At 38.2% G+C, this 18,733-nt stretch overlaps 1 protein-coding gene and 1 pseudogene across 1 annotated transcript in view; both read right to left on the reverse strand.

Moving 5' to 3' along the window:
• The window catches only part of EPSTI1 (epithelial stromal interaction 1), a 181,438-nt gene that overhangs the window by 154,282 nt on the left and 8,423 nt on the right, over positions 1–18,733 (reverse strand).
• LOC149996101 (COX assembly mitochondrial protein homolog pseudogene) lies at positions 2,350–2,713 on the reverse strand (annotated as a pseudogene).

Raw genomic sequence — 18,733 nt, forward strand, 5'->3', positions numbered from 1 at the left:
AATAAGCATCAAAGTGAGAAGAAAGAAGTAGTGGTAGATCTAAGGTGGAGGAATTAGAGACCCCAGAAGGGGAGAATACTTCAGAGAAGAATAGCAAGTTGAGGCTTAAAAGATAGGATCTAAAAATGGCTATAAGTGTTTTTTGCTTGTACTTTGTTAAGAGCAACTTCATAGAGAATTTTCCAAGTTCTATGGGTCTCACTTATAAAAATTTTGCAAAAGGTTTGGAAAGTAAAATGAATATGTTTGTAAAAGATTTCATTCTACAATATCTGAGCTGATTAAGTTTAAGTCTGATAACATCATACTAAAATCTTTTAGTCTTGGGAATAATGTTGCTGTGGTCAATCTATGGCCAGTGTCTGTAGGCTACAGGTACCCAGCATAGTTCAGGGCCATGAAAAGAGGGAATAAAGTTGTCTAGCCCTGAAGTCAGAGGTTTTTCATTGAAAGCATTTAGACATAATCCCAGGCTCAAGGACAGTGGTCACAGTATAAATGTTTTATGTTAGAAATTTTTTAATTGTATTTTTCCATTACCATTGCTCCCCCCATACCCTCTTCCACCTCCACCCCTCCTTCCCTGCTACAGAATTTCTTAGCAACCATCTTAGTAATATTGTATTGGCTGAGAATGCCAAATATAAGTAATAATATCCAGAAGAAAGCCCTACCCAGAAATTTAGCTTCTATTCCTCTTACTTGCTATAGGAAGAAGAGTTTAACTCAAAGGATCTGCTTTTTATTTTTTATATCATATGGCAGAACATAATACCTTGGAAAATAAAAATACTAGTCCCTTCCCTTTTAGCTTTTCCTCGACATAAATAACAAATATAACTTATTCATGTTTTCAAGCCAATTAGTTTCTGCCCATAGCAAGGGCCTCTGCTGTTTTGACCTCCCTGTCATCCCTTTCAACAGCCTGACTCAAAGTCTGACTTAAAGCTGCTCATCTACACAAGCTCAACCTACCTTTTAGTATTTAGTATTCTGGTCATTTCCTGATTAAGCAACATTCAAGCTACTGAAATAAATACATATCTTTAAAAATAAATTTTCTTAATCGCCCCATTGAAATTTAATGAACTATCTCAATTTGTAAGATTGTTTTCACTTTCCAACAGCATGTATCAGAGATATACAAAGGGAGAACATATAAAATAATAGCACAAAAAGAAAAATGTTTTCCTGTACCATAAAAAATAAATATATTCAAGAAATGTTTTTCTTGCAAGGTCTCTCCTGAGCTATGCAACTGCTCCTCTTGCATACATTCTTGCACAGTTTTTATAAAGTCTCATCAATAAGCATTCTGAAAAAATGTTATGTTGAAGTTATGAAAAATATCTTGGCTGGCTAAAAGTATTACATAAATATATCCTCTGGTGTGTACAAACTGCAGATGTAATTTCAATTCTAATTAAGAACAACACTGGTTGACTGAAAAAAAAAAAAGTCAACAGCAAAAATTCAGAAAGTGGTAGATTATATGACAAATATAATTTCAAGCAGACTACTAGACATAGTCTATTGTCCTACTAAAAAATTGGTTTGAGGTTTTCATAGTTAAAAAAAAATCTTATCCTTAGGTGAGATTATAAAAGGAAGAATTTTTGGTTAATCAAAGGCAGTGGATAGAGATTCTCTAGGTGAGGCTTTCCATATTGTTTTTTACTAAATAATCTTGAACATCTCCTGCGTGAATTCACTTCAGTTTCAGAATGTGCAGATCCCAAAACATTGTCTGCACACCCAAGAGGCTGATTGATGTGAAGCTGCTTAGTTCTACAACTCACAGCTTCTGTTAGAGAGCGAAATAGATACCCAGAGGGCTGACCAGATGCCCAGAGGGAAAAGATAAACAAACAAGAGATCATCAGGTCATCAGAGCCTTTGTTCACGGGATCCCTTGAAGGAAAGTAGAAAGAAGTATACATGCACACACAAACCATGCCAGATTCCCATGCAGGTCCAAGGCTTAGTGAGGCACAGTAAACTTAGGCAAATGATAAAAAAGTGCCTCTTCTTTCAGACGGAGGTAACTCCACACCAGGACACATGGTTTGATGTATATAGTTGAGACTTGAACAACATGGGTTTGATGTTGGATGTTTTTATCGATAAAAACAGTCTGCCCTTTGCATCCAACCACAGATCAAAACTAATATTTTCACATTCTCAAGCATAGAGTCTCACCTCTAATTCAAAATACTGTTTCTTTTTTAATTTAAAAAATCTTTAGTTCAAATAAAATTAATATTTCCATAATTTAGGATAAAGCAAACACACTTCTTTGAGTCTATTATTTTAGGTAATTGTCATTTTCATGAATAGAGTTACTGAGTATCATTTGAATATTGGCCTTGTTGGAAGCTTCTGTAGCCTTTTTATGGTAGGGATTCCAGTTTTACTGAATTCTTCCCTTTTCTTCCAGTATTCCATTTTTGCATTCTTCAGAAAAAACAGGATCATTATAGTAAGCTGTTAGTTGTTCTTCCAATGAAGAATTTATTTTTGGCATTTTACTACCTTAAGGGTTCCAGTCCCCTTACAACATTTGGTAAAATCTTGGACTTCTTCAGAAACCTTCCTTGGGCTCTTTCTCTCATTAATTTAGGGATCAGAATATATTTTTGACATGTCTGAGATGGTGCTCATATGACCTAGCAAACACACTTCTCAGGATTTATGTTACCGGGTCAAGTGCCATCTCCGTGACAGGGGAAAGCCAAAAATACTGTTTTTGATCCACAATTGGTTGAACCTGTGAATGCACAGGGCCAACTGTAGAGTAAAAACTTATCTGTGGATTTTTCACTGCTGGGATGGTCGGGGTCTCTAACCCCCATTTTGTTTAAGGGTCAACTGTATTTCAGCTCCAAATTACCACCTTAGCCAGAGGAGTTTGTGCAGTTACCAACCTTCACAATCTTACAGGGTGGACCTGAACACTGTCAAATTTCTTTACTTAAAACATACACACACATAAATGATAAAATCTATGGAAAAAAAAAAAACAAGAAGGATTCACTCTGAAGATACCAAGGTATATATGAAATACAATATTATAGAGATTCATCATCTTTAAGATGTCAAAAACCAAAGATGGAAGTTGAGGTGGGAACCACCTAGTAGCTATACTTGCAAAATGCATAAACATGCTTCCTCAGTAAAAATAACAACAAGAAATTCACATTTTCAGAATATAGGACATAGGTCTGGGATTTGATTTGACCTTACTTACATGCTAACCTTAACCCAATGAACTAACCTTAGCCTGTTACTCTTTCATGGAGGCTGACAGAAATCATAAGACTCTGGGTCAGAAACAAAGGACTTGGTGACTAATGGCACAGCAGGCAGCATGAACACCAGCATATTTACATCTGCTCTCTCTGGCCCTGAGTCTTATGGGGCAACACTGCACATTATGGTTGCATTGCAGCTGAGGAACACTGAGTTGGGAGATCTACCATTTTTATGGCAGGTAGTAAGCAAGACTGGTCTTTGTCCTAGGAGAGAGTGTTCCTCATCCTTCTAAGCTACATAACAACCCTGAGAAGTTGTCCAGGTTAAAGAATGGTCAAGTAGTCAGTCTTGGCACACCCAGTAAGTCATATGAGAGTGAAGAATCCCAAAGAAGACTGTCTTTTCCAAAAACAGAATATTTAGGCTTAACCTTCTTTTCTAATAAAGGCAAAATGATAAGAAAATCAGCATTTGCATAAAAACTTGGGCTATACATTTTCTTTTTTATTATTATTAATAGACTATGATCTAGTTATGTACATATGTTTTAGGAAAAGCTCCTCAAGATTATTTGTAACTTAAAGGAAAAAAATAGGAAATGCAAGAAATAGGAAATTATATCTAAATTTCTGTATAGAACATTTAAAAATGATATTCATTATTTACCTCTGACTTTAAAAGAAACATTCTCATAGAAAAATGCATAAAATTATTTTTAAAACATTTTAAAGTTCCTCATAATCCCACCCCTCAGATACTGCAACTGCAGTTTTATTTGGGTATATTTCAGCCCACTCTATATTCTCTCTGTGCATGTCTTAAGTTGCAATTATATTTTAAGTGGAAATTTATATTCTGCTTTCATTTATAAATTGTTTTCCCAATTATACCTATAACAAGCTTAATAATAAATGGCCTTATAATATTTCATAACATAGACACATCATAACATAATTACTCATTTTGCCATGTTTCTATTATTCACTATTATAAACTATCTTGCAGGATGTACAAATTGTAAAACATAAACCTCTGTATAGAAAAATATCCAGAAGAAAACTCTAATAGGCCTCTAAAATCAGTACCCTGAAGAGGAATGTGGACCACATTTAAATTTTCTTCTTTAGATATCCCATTTGCATTACCAAAATCCAGAGACAATTTGATCATATAATTAATTTCTGCTCTTATGTTTAACACTCCTCAATTCTTAAACAACAACAATGCTTGGAAATAAGTGTTCCATTATGGTTGCCTACTATTTGTACTATCTCAGTCCTAGACTACCTACCTTCAGACTTATTTTATAGGAGAGAAGTGGATAAATAAAGTCATCTATTAAGACACCTATTTGAAGATATTTTATTGTATGTACTTGTAATAATTATATATAACAGATATAATATTACAGACTTCTATTATCCATACAGTAATAGATCCAAGCCCAGAATCACAAGTACATGTCCTTTTTCAGGCTCTCACTAAATCCGTTGTTGCATCTTCTTCTACAAAATATGTAATTTAATTTTTCAGATTATTGTTTTACATCCCTGGTTCTGGCTCTTCCCTCTCACATCTACATCCTGGTTCCTGATTCTTTTCTTTGTTCTGTGTCCCAGGAGTAATAAGAACCACTGGAAAAAATGGTATTGATAAATAATATGTCATTAAACATTACTAAGTAGTTTTCCTCTAGAAAAATAGCATGGCTGAGCCCAGGTTTTTTTTTTTTTTTTTAATATGCTTTATTGATTATGCTGTTACAGTTGTCCCAATTTCTTGTCCCTTTGTTCCCCTCCACCCACTGACACCCCTGCTCCAGTTGTCTGCCCCCTTAGTCCATGCCCATTGGTTGTGCATATAGTGCTTCTCAACATCTTCCTGTCTACTCCACTCCCTCCTACTATGTTTCTTAATTCCTGTACCATCTCCCTCCTTTCGCCCCTTCCCCAAAATGTTCCCCATACCTATAATTCTCTTCCTACTCTTGTTGCCTACTTAGTTTGCCTTTGTTTTGATTCCCTAGTTCTGTTGCTGGTTGTTGTGATACAGTTTTCATTTTAATGTTCATAGTTTTGATCCTCTTTATCCTAAACAAGTTCCTTTAACATTTCCTATAACAGTGGTTTGGATCTGATGAACTTTTTCAGTTTTACTTTGTCCTGGAAGCACTTTCTCTGCCCTTCTATTATGAATGACAGCTTTGCTGAATAGAGTAATTGTGGTTGTAGGTTTTCGCTTTTCGTTACTTTGAATATTTCTTGCCAGTTCCTTCTTGCCTGAAGAGTTTCTTTTGAGAAATCAGCTGAGAGTCTTATTGGGGCCCCTTTGTACATAATTCTCTTCTCTCTTGCTGCTTTTAAGATTCTCTCTTTATCCTTAATTTTTGACATCTTGATTATAATGTGTCTTGGTGGGGTTCTCCCTGGGTCCAGTTTTTTTGGAACTCTCTGTGCTTCCTGGACCTGTAAGTCTATTTCCTTCCCCAAGTTAGGGAAGTTATGCTTCATTATTTTTTCACATAATTTTTCAATTTCTAGTTCTTCTTCTTCACCTTCTGGCAACCCTATGATTTGGATGTTGGCCCGCTTATAGCTGTCCCATAGGTTTCTGAGCCTCTCCTCATTTTCCTCACTTCTCGTTTCCTCTTTCTGCACTGGTTGACTGTTTGTTCCTTCCCTATGTTTTGATTTGTTGATTTGATCCCTGGTTTTTTTCCCTCACCACTAGTTTCATATATGTTTTTGTTCATTTCAGCAGGACTAGCCTTCATTGCTTCCCTGTCTTGTTTAAGATCTGCTGTTAGGTCTGTAAGGATTTTTATAACCAAAGCTCTGAACTGTGCCTCAGGAAGATTTCCTATTTGCTGCTTCATTAGATTAGATATTTGCTGTCTGGTCAGCTGTGTCGCTGGAATCTCTATCGTGATCTGTGCCATCCTGACAGTTTTGTGTTTATCTTCGCTCCTTGGGTGGGGCTGTCACACCTCCTATGCTATAGGGGGAAGAGTTCCATGCACTTGTCACAACCAGGCAAACCTTCTCAACCACACTGTGGTGTTTTCTGCAGGGGGTGGGGGTCCAAGATGGATCCTGCTGCTCACTCTCCGCTGAGATACTGGGAGCCTCCTCCTCCATCCCCACCCCCTCAGGGCCTCACAGTCCAAGGCAATGGGAGTCTGCCTTCCCTGACGTTGGAATCACAAGCTGACAGGTCTGTCTGCAGCCGGGGGTGCTCCCGAGGCACTTCTCGCCTCCCCTTAAATACGGGTGTCTGTGCTTACTGCTGTCCCGCCACTGTCCCACGGCCATCGCCACTGCTGCCACCACCAGCACAGCTTGACCTCTCCACTCTGGCTTCATCCCTCCTACCCATTCGGACGAGCACCACTTCTTTATAACTTCATATGTTGGACTTCCATTTATTTTCTGGAACTTCTAGTTATTTTTGGTTTTGTGGTAGTTGTATTCTTTCTTAATTGTGGAGGGATATGGAGTCTGTCAGTCTAGGCCTCCTTCTTGGCTGGAGGTCTCCTCTGAGCCCAGGTTAAACCACTCAAAATTTAAATATACAGCTCCATGACAAGCCTACTTTTAACTTTTCCACATTCCAAAGAAAGAAAAAGAAAAAAGGGGAAAAAAAGAGAAGCAGCATAAATTTTAGAATATTATCTAACTTATTTTCCCTAATGTTTTAAATTTTAAGCCAATGAGAAAAATTAAAATATTGTGTAAAATAAAAACCCATACACTACTTGCCTAAAGTTAGCAATTGTTAACGTTTTGTCACATTTGCTTTTTCTCTCTCCTCTTCTCATTTTTTCTGAATCACATGAAAGTAAGCTGCAGAGTCATGACATATCATCCTTAAATACTTCAGCATGTTCCTCCTGGGAACAAAGACATTCTTCTACTTAAACACAATAACAGTATCATAACCAAGGAATTTAAAATTAATACAATATCGTCTAATATTCAATCTATATTTAAATTTCTAACTTGCTCCAATTTTTCTATATTCTTCCCTAACCCTGCCTCGTCCTGGATCCAATCGTAGATCATATATTCCGATGGTTTGACATGTCTCTTTTAGACTCCTTTTATGAGTGACATTTTTGAAGAGTCCAGGTGTGATGGTTAATTTTATGTGTCAACTTAACTGGGCCACTGGATGCCCAAATATATGGTTAAACATTAATTCTGGATGTGTCTGTAAGGGTATTTCTAGAAGATAGCACCATGTGAATTGATAAACTGAGTAAAGCAGATGCCCCTTTCTAATATGGGTGGGCATCATCCAATTCACTGAGGACCTTCATTAATAGAAAAAAAAAGGTTAAAACCACTCTGCCTGCAACAGTGATCTTCACCTGCCCTCAGTGCTCCAGGTTCCTGGGCCCTAAGACTTGGAGTGGAATCTACAGTACACCATCAGTTCTCTGGCTTTCAGGCCTTCAAGCTACACCACCCATCTTCCCAGGTCTTCATCTTGCAGCTGGCTGATTATGGGAGTTCTCGGCCTCTACAATTGTGAGAGCCAACTCCTTGCAATAAATCATACACACACATACACACACACACACACACACACACACACACACACACACACACCATTGGTTCCATTTCACTAAAGAACCCCGATTAATACACCAGGTAAATTGTCTTACAGAACTTACAGAATGCCCCACAATCTGAATTTGAGAAAGGATGCTTTCCCTCACAATTAAATATTAATTTAGGTTAAGCATTTTTGAGAAGAGTACCACATACTAGATGTTATCCAAGATTCCATTGTTAGAACTAGCGCTGTCTCCTTGTACAAATAAATAATAAACCAATGTGAAAACCACTATCTGCCTACATGATAGAAAGCAATCACATTTTAAAATAAAGATTAGAAAGAGCACATGTCATCTACCTATCACCTTCTGTTGGCAGTAAAATTCAAAGGATATAATGATGGCCCTAAGACTTTCTACTTGGCATAGAGTCAAAGAGCACAACCTACATATTAAAAATAAAAATGTCTTTATATCAAACTGTTTGAAGTGTTTATTTCTAAGGACTGGAATTGCATGGGGACTTTCTCTATATTATTTTTGCAATGTTTGAGTGTTTATAACATGCAGATGTAACTTCTCCTCTATAAGCAAGGAAAAATATTCCAAAGATTTTTAAATGAGAAAATATTTAAAGACTTGGAGCCTCTCATTTTCTTACAAGATTAGGTAGCACAGGATTTCCACTCCCAGTTGTTCTACTGTAAAACAATCAATCACTGAGCAATTGAGTTTTAATGATGGTAAATGTCTTCGGTTTTCCTACAAGACTTTAATGGATTGCCTTTTAAGTGTTCATTTTGGGGGGGGGGGATTAAAAACATTACAGAACAAAGGAACCATCGTCAATTGATCCTCTGATATAAAAAGAACCTTCAAATGCAGTCTTTTCCCTTTGATGTTTTTCCTCCTAAGCTTTTGTTTCAGATTCAAATACATTCTGAATAGATGCAATTAACCTTAACAATATGTATAACCTTACAGCACTGTACTGACTTTGAAGTAAGTAACCTTACTGTGTAATTGAACTAAGTTTCTTTTTTCCCCCTCATTTCTGCTATGTGTCTACCAATTATTATAGGTATTATGTGTTTTGGAGCTTTCATCATCTTGTTGATTTACTGTTTCACTGTTTCAGCTGTCAAAGGCTTTTTGAGAAATGCCTGCTCATTTTTTACGATATTGTCTTTGAACAAAAATGACTACTCCCTAAGACTTGGCAGGCTGTGAATTCATACCATACTGAGTGGAATCTAGCAAAGAAGAGGGAAATCCATTCTAAGCAGGACTATAGTTGCTACCCTCCTGCATAAACAGGAAGGTAAATTTTATCTAATCAGACCAAAATGTCTTTTCCTTCCATTCACTTCAGTAATCTCTTCAGCCACACACAGAACTGTGATTTTCAAACTGTAGGTGGTGACCCACTAATGGAACATTTATTTTTAATGAATAAGAAGAGAAAATGTCAGGAGTGTATCATATGTTGCAAGGATCCCCACAGAAACTTTGCTCTTACAAACTACTTCTCTATCCAAATAATTTTAAAGCTGTAAGCAACTGTCACAATACTGTGTCTATAGTACCACAAGCCTATAGAAGTTCTATTTTCTGGATGTGAAAATCTGACAACTGACAGGAAATTATCTAGTTGCACTTCACTCCTTCCTCCAGCTCTACATCATGTTCAGGATCCAGGTTGAGGTGGGTAGACTCAGGTTTGAATGCTGGTTCTGAGACCTGGGGAAATCATTTAATCTCTCAAGACTCAGTTTCTTTATCTATAAAGTAACAATGTCTTTATTGTGAAAAGAAAATTTAACAAAGTATGTAATATGCTTAGTACAAGGTCTACTACATGGTTAAGAGTTCCAGACATAAAAGTTCCAGTTATTGGTTGTTATTTTTGTTTTAGTCTCTCAGTTTAATTATTTCAGGTCACAACTAATACACTTTATGCTACCACAGTATTGCATTGCTTTGTCACACTTCTCATTTCAAAAATAAGTCAACTGCCTTGGCTGGTGTGGCTCATTGGATTAAGTGCTGGCCTGAGAACCAAAAGGTCACTGGTTCAATTCCCAGTCAGGGCACATGCCTGGGTTACAGGCCAGGTGCTCAGTTGGAGGTGCATGAGAGGCAACCACACATTGATGTTTCTCTCCCTCTCTTTCTCCCTCTCTTTCTCCCTCTTTTTCCCTCTCTGTAAAAATAAATAAATAAAATCTTTAAAAAAATAGGTCAACTAGGGAGAGCTCTACTGATTAGTTTGGTAGTGTAATCTGATCCTCACTGAGGGACTACCCAGCACATTAAGCCATATTATTATCATAAAGTTAGAAATTCATTAAATAGTACTGTTAAATACTATATGCTGTTTTTTACAAACTTCCTGAGTGCTTATGAGTCTTGCCTGGAGATTGGGTTAAATAGTCCCCTAATGAACAACCATCAATATTAAGCCATCAAGAAGAGTACTCATCAGAATCAATCACAGATTATTCTCTCCCTGTGTATTACTATTGCATAGCATTAAAAGGAACTTTGGCATTATTCAGTTCTCTATGTCCAGGGAGGAGTGATGGCCTGATGCTTTCATGCCATTTAGCATCTATAAGCAAAGACTATTTTCTCATAGCCCCATGAACAGACACTGAAGCATTGCAGTGAAGAATAGTAAATAGTAAAAGCAGTTCTCATTGGCTCTCATAGTTTGTAGAAACTTGCATTCTGTTTAAGGCTGTTTTATGTGGCTAGTTTGGGTTCAAACAAGGTGAATCAAGAATGAGTTAAATTTTTGATAATCTCTCTCAGACATAAGAAATTATACTTAAGGGTTCAGAATATACATACCAATTATTAAATAGCAGTTTAGAAAAATTGGACTAAAACTAAATGACTATGTTATCATATATTCCACCTTCTATCTGAATTTATATTTACAAAATGTTTAATACTAATGTACCACAGTGCTATTTAAGGGGAAAAGAGAGAAATACCAGGGATTGGCCATTAATAAGTGGTCTTGCTAAGCTGTCCTTTGAGACAGGCCAGTAAGCTAGGACTGAAATGGAGAAACTGAGACAAATAGCTGAACAAACTGGCTGCTTATTTTACAACCAGACATAGAAGGTCACCTCTATGCCTTAGTTGTACTTAAGCTCCAGGCCCAGAAAAGCAGCAAATCCAGGTGGGTGGCCTAGGACCAGCTGCAATGACTAATGACTCCCTGCCCTGGATCTGACCAATCAGTAGAGACAACAACCCTGAAAGAGCACACCTGGAAAACTGTTAAATAGTCTGCTGAAACCCTACCCTGAGACCTCCCCTAAGACTCTCACCTGCAAGAGAGAAAGAAAAGCCTCAAGACATAGGACCCAGTTTGCACTCTCCCATTGGGGAACATCCTGAGCCATTCCCTTCCACCTCTTCTTCCTCCACTTGTTCACTCTCTTCTTCCCCTACAGGCATACATCTCCTAAACTCTAAGGGTCTCCACAGGACATGCAACCAGGGGAGCAATGGGCAGCAGCAGCTCATTCCAGGCTAATCCCCTGAACCTGTCCCAAGGCTTCCTTTTCTCTGACTTCCCAGTGAGTTAAGGCAGCCCAGCCTAGGCTCTCCTATTGCTTCTTCTACCCTGAGCCCTTCCTTGTTTCACTGTCCCCAGCTTTAATAAACATACTCTCCTAGTCACCTGGACTCACGTTGTGAAATCTTTCCTGCACAAAGTCAAGAACCCACACACTACCAACTGGCCCTGGGAAGACCCACTAAGGGCCAGGCCCCTGTCCAGTAACACCTTTATTCTCCCTTCACTCTTCTTTGAGAGTTTGAGGATGAAGGAAAGGAAAAGAATTAGTGACCAGGGTCATTTCCTTTCCAGTAGCACAGTGAGTTGTGGAAAGTATTGAAGTTAGAGTAAGAAAGCTAGGGAATGTCTCCTGAGCCCCAAGGGAGGAAGTGAGACAAAGGAGTGGCTTTCACCGTACACATATAGAACACTCCAACAGACAAAGTGTCTAAGCTGTTGTGATCAGGGATATGGTGCATCTTAAAGGCTGTGTCAGTTTGGGTTCTCCAAGATGCAGACATCAAGATGCACCAAGATGGGATTAGACATGAAAGAGATTTACTGGGGGAATGCCAGTAAAGGATAACATGGGAGCAGGCAGGAGTAGGCAGGAAAGCCTTGAGAACATAAGCAGGGCTAATACCTATGAAAGGAAAAAGGATATGGAGATTGAAGAGTGAAGAGTTTCAAACTGCTGCTATACAGTTCTGAGAAAATCTTGGATAGATCAATAGGGAGTCTTCTGGCAAACATTGACCAATAGAGGAGTTCCACATGGGCAGGAATAGGCTGGCATTAGTACCCTGGACTGCCCAGATACTGGCTGGGAAGAGTGCAGAATATGTATGCTCTCGAAGCAAAATAATGGATCCAAAAGTGATAACTGAGGCCATCATTGACTATGCCCCTTACAGTAAGTCCTTTTGAAGAAGACCTGAATAGCAAGCTTCCCTGGCCACTAGAGAAGCTACTTCAACTCCTGTGGTATAATAAAAAGCAAATAAGCAGGAGTACAAACACGGAGAGGAGTGAATGAGTGCAGATTCCAGATAGCATGAACAGGGATGGAAGTGTGGGAGTGGTGTGAAAGAGGGCTGAAAGCTCAGCCTGCACTCTCCAAGCGGAGGTGCTGGGCTTCCCACTCCGGTGCCTCTGCCGCACCACACCCGAAAGGGACATCTGACCATCTCAGTAGCCTGGATCTGCTTAGAAACTTCACCCTGCCATAGGCGATCTGGCCAGCAAAGTCCCAGAGAGAGTCAGCGAGAAAGTTTGGTTGAGACAGCCGGAAGCATGGGAAGACATATAGCCCGGACTGCGAGAAACTGTACGAACTGAGTTTAGGTGGGGACTCCCTGGGCTGGCAACCCTGCGTCCCAAGCACTCGCATCAAAGCTCCACCAAAAAAGAAAAAAAAAAAAATCAGAACTGAGCGGCGGACAGGGGCCCATACAGGAATGCTGTGGTGAAAACGCAGACTTGGTAGGGACCCCAGGCAGGCAGGCGGTATGCACAGGCGCACAACAAGGCGCTGCCAGCCAGGGATGCAGGCCAGAGCTGCAGCTTGGAGGCAACACAGAGACTTTTTTTGGAGGAGGAGTGGAGACAGGACCCGAGGCTGGGCAGGGACTAGGGGCTTGTCCACTGGCTTTCCAGCAGAGCAGAGTTGCTAGACAAGCCTGAGGAGTGCCAGAGGGTGCCACAGGACTTGGGGGCAGGGGGCGACTAAGTACAGATTACAGCAGAGAGCTGAGGCAGGCCCATGAGTGAGAGAATAGCAGCCCCCAGAATCCAGCTAGATCTCCTAACAGCCAGCCAGAAAGGAAGATTTGAAACCCATGGAATTTTGACCAGGGGCAGGTCCAGAAAAAGAAGGACAGTGCCCAAAAGTTGTACTGGAGAAAAACTCTTTCTTTAATGTTACCTACCTTCTCTCCCTCCTCTTCTTCTTTAATTTTTTAAAAATTTCTTTTAAATTTTCTTTAACACTTTTTTTTGTTTGTCTGTTTTGTTTATCCTCCCTCTTGCACTAAATATACAACATTTAACTGTTATATAAACCTAATACTATACACTTCCACTTTCTCACGTCATTCTGCATTCTTCCCTCCACTTTTCAACACACAACATAAAATACTACTTACTGTCTCTCATAGCCTTGACCCTACTTGCTACAACTATTATACTACCAACTTCCCTCTCAAAAATCATCTCTCTATCAGTTAAAAAAACTCATCAGTTTTTCATATAGTATAATAGTCTTAACCTCTTTATGTATATGAATACTGGCTCATTTGCTGCTGATAGTGTGATTGTGGGTGGGGGGTATTTTTGAGGGTGTGGATTTCTTGCCTGGGTTGTGTGTTTATGTTTTAAGAGCATCTCCACAAAAGAACTCAAGATAAGGTGGGCAGAGTGACTCTCAATCGCTAGCCATAGGGAAGGATACACCAAAGAGTAACTGAAATACAACCAGACAGCTTAAACAAACAACATAAAAGGCATCCCAAGAGCATCAAGCTCAGGAGATCAAAGACTGCACCACTAAATCCCCCAGGTCTCCTATACAGAATCTCATACCATGAAGGCGGGAAATCAAAGCAGATCAATCTAAGAAACAAAAACAAACAAAAAACATACAACATGGGGAGACACAGAAACAATTTTCCAACGGAAGGAAAAGAGGAATCCCCAGAAAGAGAGATAGATGAAACAGAAGTAAGCAAAATTTCAGACGTGGAATTCAAAAGAATAGTTATAAGGAAGCTCAATGAAACTGACAAACTGAGAGAAAACTACAATGAACTCTGGGGGAATTACAAAGAACTCCATGGAAACTACAAAGAACTACAGGTAAGCTACAAGAAACTTACAGAGAACTACTTGAGCATTAAAAAAGTACATAGAAACTGTCAATAAGAACCCGGAAGAAATGAAGAATACAATTTATGAACTAAAAAACACAGTAGAATGAATCAAAGGCAGGCTAAATGAAGCAAAGGATCGAATGAGTGATTTGGAGGACAATGTAGGAAAAAATTCCCAGACAATACAACAAAATGAAAAAAGATTTAATAAGAATGAAGAGGGTTTAAAAGAACTGCAGGACAACATGAGAAAAAACAACATTAGAATCCTAGGGATACAAGAAGGAGAAGAGAGGAGCAAGGGATAGAAAATCTAATTGAAAAAGTAATAATAGAAAATTTTTGTAACTTGATGAGAGAAAAAGTCATGCAAGTCCAGGAAGCACAGAGGGTCCCAATGAAGATAAACACAAAAACGTCCACTCCAAGGCACGTCATAATTAAAATGGAAACAATTAAAGAAAAAGAGAGAATCCTAAAAGCAGCAAAAGAAAAACAGCAAATAACATACAAGGGAGCTCTGTCTGATAAGGCTATCATCAGCTTTCTCAACAGAAACACTACAAGCCAGAAGGGAATGGCAAAAAAATATTTCAAGCAATGAAAACAAAGGCCTACAACCAAGGCTACTCTATACAGCAAGGCTCTCCTTCAAAATGCAAGGTGAAATAAGGAGTTTCCCAGACAAAGGAAGATAAAAAGAATACATCTCCACCAAACCAGCATTTCAGGACATGCTAAAGCCAATGCTTTAAGAAAAAAAAAAGAAAGAGAGAGAGAGAGAGAGGGAAAGGAACACAGGTACAAAGGGAAATGAATAAATACATGTCAATAATAACCTTAAATGTATATCAAAAGACATAGGGGAGTGGAATGGATACAAAAACATGGCCCACATATATGCTGTCTACAAGAGATACACCACAAAACAAAAGATTTACACAGACTGAAAGTGAAGGGATGGAAAAAAGTATTCCAGGCAAATGGACATGAAAAATAAGCTGGAGTAGCAATTTTATATCAGACAAAACCAATTTTACAGCAAAGGCCATAAAAAGAGACAAAGAAGGACATTTCCTAATTCTTAAGGGAACAATCCATCAAGAAGATATAACCCAGGTAAACATATATGCACCCAACATAGGAGCACCCAAATATATAAGGAAAATACTAGAAGACTACAAAAAAGATATCAATAGCAACACACTTATAGTAGGGGACTTTAACACCCCATTATCAACAATAGACAGATCTTTGAAGCAAAGAAACACCAAGGATATTGAAGCATTGAACAACACACTAGATCAAATGGACTTCACTGAAATATATAAAACTTTTCACCCCAAAGAAGTAAAATATACACTCTTTTCAAATGCACATGAAACATTTTCAAAGATAGAGCACATGGTAGGACACAAAACAAGCCTGAACAAATTCAAGAAAATAGAAATTATATCAAGCATCTTCTCAGACCACAATGCCTTGAAACTAGAAATCAACCTTAAGGAAAAAACTCAAAGACATTCAAACTCATGGAGAATGAATAACATGATATTCAATAATGAATGGGTTAACAATGCCATCAAGGAAGAAATCAAGTAGTTTCTGGAAACTAATGATAATGAGCACACAACAGCCCAAAACCTATGGGACACAGCAAAAGCAGTCCTGAGAGGGAAGTTCATAGCAATACAGCCTTACCTCAAAAAAAATAGAAGAATCTCAAATAAAAAAATCTAACCCTACAGCTATAAGAACTAGAACAACAACAACAAACAAAGCCTAGAGCAAGAAGAAGGAAGGAAATCATCAAGATCAGAGCAGAATTAAATGACATAGAGACTAAACAAATGAAAAGATCAACAAAAGTAGGAGCTGGTTTGTGAAAAGGTAAACAAAATAGACAAGTCTTTAGCCAGGCTCAGCAAGAAAAAAAGAGAGAAGACCCAAATAAAAAATATCAGAAATGAAAGAGGAGAAATCATGACTGACATCACAGAAATACAAAGGATTGTAAGAAATTAGTACAAACAAGTGTATGGCAAAAAACTTGACAACCTAGATGAAATGGAAAAATTTGTGGAAACATATAATCTTCCAAAACTGAATCAAGAAGTAGAAAGCCTGAACAGACCAATAACAAAGTGTGAAATTGAAACAGTAACCAAAAAACTCCCAGCCCACAAAAGCCCTGGACCGATGGCTTCACAGGTGAATTTTAAAAAACATTTAGGGAAGAACTAATTTCTACTCTTCTCAAACTATTCCAAAAAATCCAAGAAGAGGGAAAACTACCAAACTCTTTCTATGATGCCAGTATCACCCTAATTCCAAAATCAGGTCAAGAAACACAACAGAGAAAGAAAACTACCGGCCAATATCGCTTATGAACATAGACGCTAAAATCCTCAACAAAATATTGGCAAACAGGATCCAGCAACACATTAAAAAAATCATACACCACAATCAAGTGGGATTCATCCCAGGGATGCAAAAATGGTTTATTATTTGCAAATCAATAAATGTAATACACCACATAAACAAAACGAAAGACAAAAATCACGTGATCATATCAATGAATCCTGAAAAAGCATTTGATAAAGACAACACCCATTTATGATGAAAACTCTCAGAAAAATGGGTATAGAGGGAGCATACCTCAACATAATAAAGGCCATTAGAGAAACCTGAAGTCAATACCATGCTCAATGGATAAAAACTGAAAGCATTCCACTGAGTTCAGGAACAAGATAAGGATGTCCACTCTCTCCACTCCTATTCAACATAGCGTTGGAGGTTCTAGCCACATCAATCAGACAAGAAAAAGAAATAAAAGGCATCTAAATTGGAAAAGAGGGAGCAAAACTGTCATTATTTGCAGATGACATGACAGTGAAGATAGAAAACCCCATAAACCCCACTAATAAACTATTCGACATAATAAGTGAATTTGGCAAAATAGCAGGGTACAAAGTCAATATTCAGAAATTGAAGGTATTTCTGTACACCAACAATAAAATGTCAGAGATAGAAACTAGAAAAAAATCCCATTTACTATAGCAACAAGAAAAATGAAGTACCTAAGAATGAACTTAACCAAAAAGAAAAAGACCTGTACTCCTAAAACTACATAACACCGAAGAAAGAAATTAAGTAAGATACAAATAAATAAAAGCAAGTACCATGTTCATGGGTGGGAAGAATCAACATCATTAAATGTCCATACTACCCAAAGCAATTTATAGATTCAATGCAATTCCTATTAAAATACCATCAATATATTTTACTGACCTAGAACAAATACTCCAAAAATTCATATGGAACCAAAAAAGACCCCGAATAGCCACAGCAATCTTGAGAAAGAAGAACACAGTAGGAGAAATCACAATACCTATTATCAAACTGTACTGCAAGGCCATGGTAATCAAAACAGTCTGGTACTGGCATAAGAACAGACATATAGATCAATGGAACAGAACAGAGAGCCTAGAAATAAACCCAGGTTTATATGGTCAACTAATATTAGACAAAGGGGGAAGGAACATAAAATAGAGTGAAAAGAGCCTCTTCAACAAATGGTGCTGGGAGAACTGGACAGGGATGTGCAAAAAAGTGAAACTAGACCACCAACTTACACCACACATGAGAATAAACTCTAGATGGATAAAAGACTTAAATGTAAGCTGTGACACCATAGAAGTCCTAGAGGAAAACATAGGCAGGAAAATTTCAGATATCCCGTGTAACAATATTTTCACCAATACATCTCCTAAGGCAAGGGAAATAAAGGAAAGAATAACAAATGGGACTACATAAAACTAAAGAGTTTCTGCTCAGCAAAAGAAAACATCAGCAAGATGAAAAGGGAACCAACCATATGGGATAACATATTTACCAATGACTCCTCAGACAAGGGATTGATCTCCAAAATACATAAATAACTTACACATCTCAACACCAAGAAGACAAGCAGCCCAATTAAAAAATGGGCAAAGGGCTTGAACAAACACTTCTCCAAAGAGGACATACAGAAAGAAGGTCCAAAGACACACGAAAGAATGCTCAACATCACTATCCATCAGAGAGATGCAAATAAAAAGCACAATGAGATACCACTCTACACCAGACAGAATGGCCATTATCAACAAATCAACAAACAACAAGTGCTCATGTGAATGTAGAGAAACAGGAACCCTACTGCACTGTTGGTGGGAATGCGGACTGGTGCAGCCACTATGGAAAACAGTATGGAATTACCTCAAAAAACTAAAAATGGCACTACCTTTTGAACCAGCGACTCCACTGCTAGGACTATACCGAAGAATCCTGAAACCCCAATTCAAGAGCACCTAGACACCCCTATGCTCATAGCAGCATTGTTTACAATAGCCAAGTGCTGGAAATAGCCTAAATGCATATCTGTTGATGAGTGGATTAAAAAACTGTGGTACATTTATTTAATGGAATAGTATGAAGCAGAAA

This window comes from Furipterus horrens, unplaced genomic scaffold (assembly GCF_987537825.1).
Source record: "Furipterus horrens unplaced genomic scaffold, mFurHor1.1.pri manual_scaffold_12, whole genome shotgun sequence".
Lineage (NCBI taxonomy): Eukaryota > Metazoa > Chordata > Mammalia > Chiroptera > Furipteridae > Furipterus > Furipterus horrens.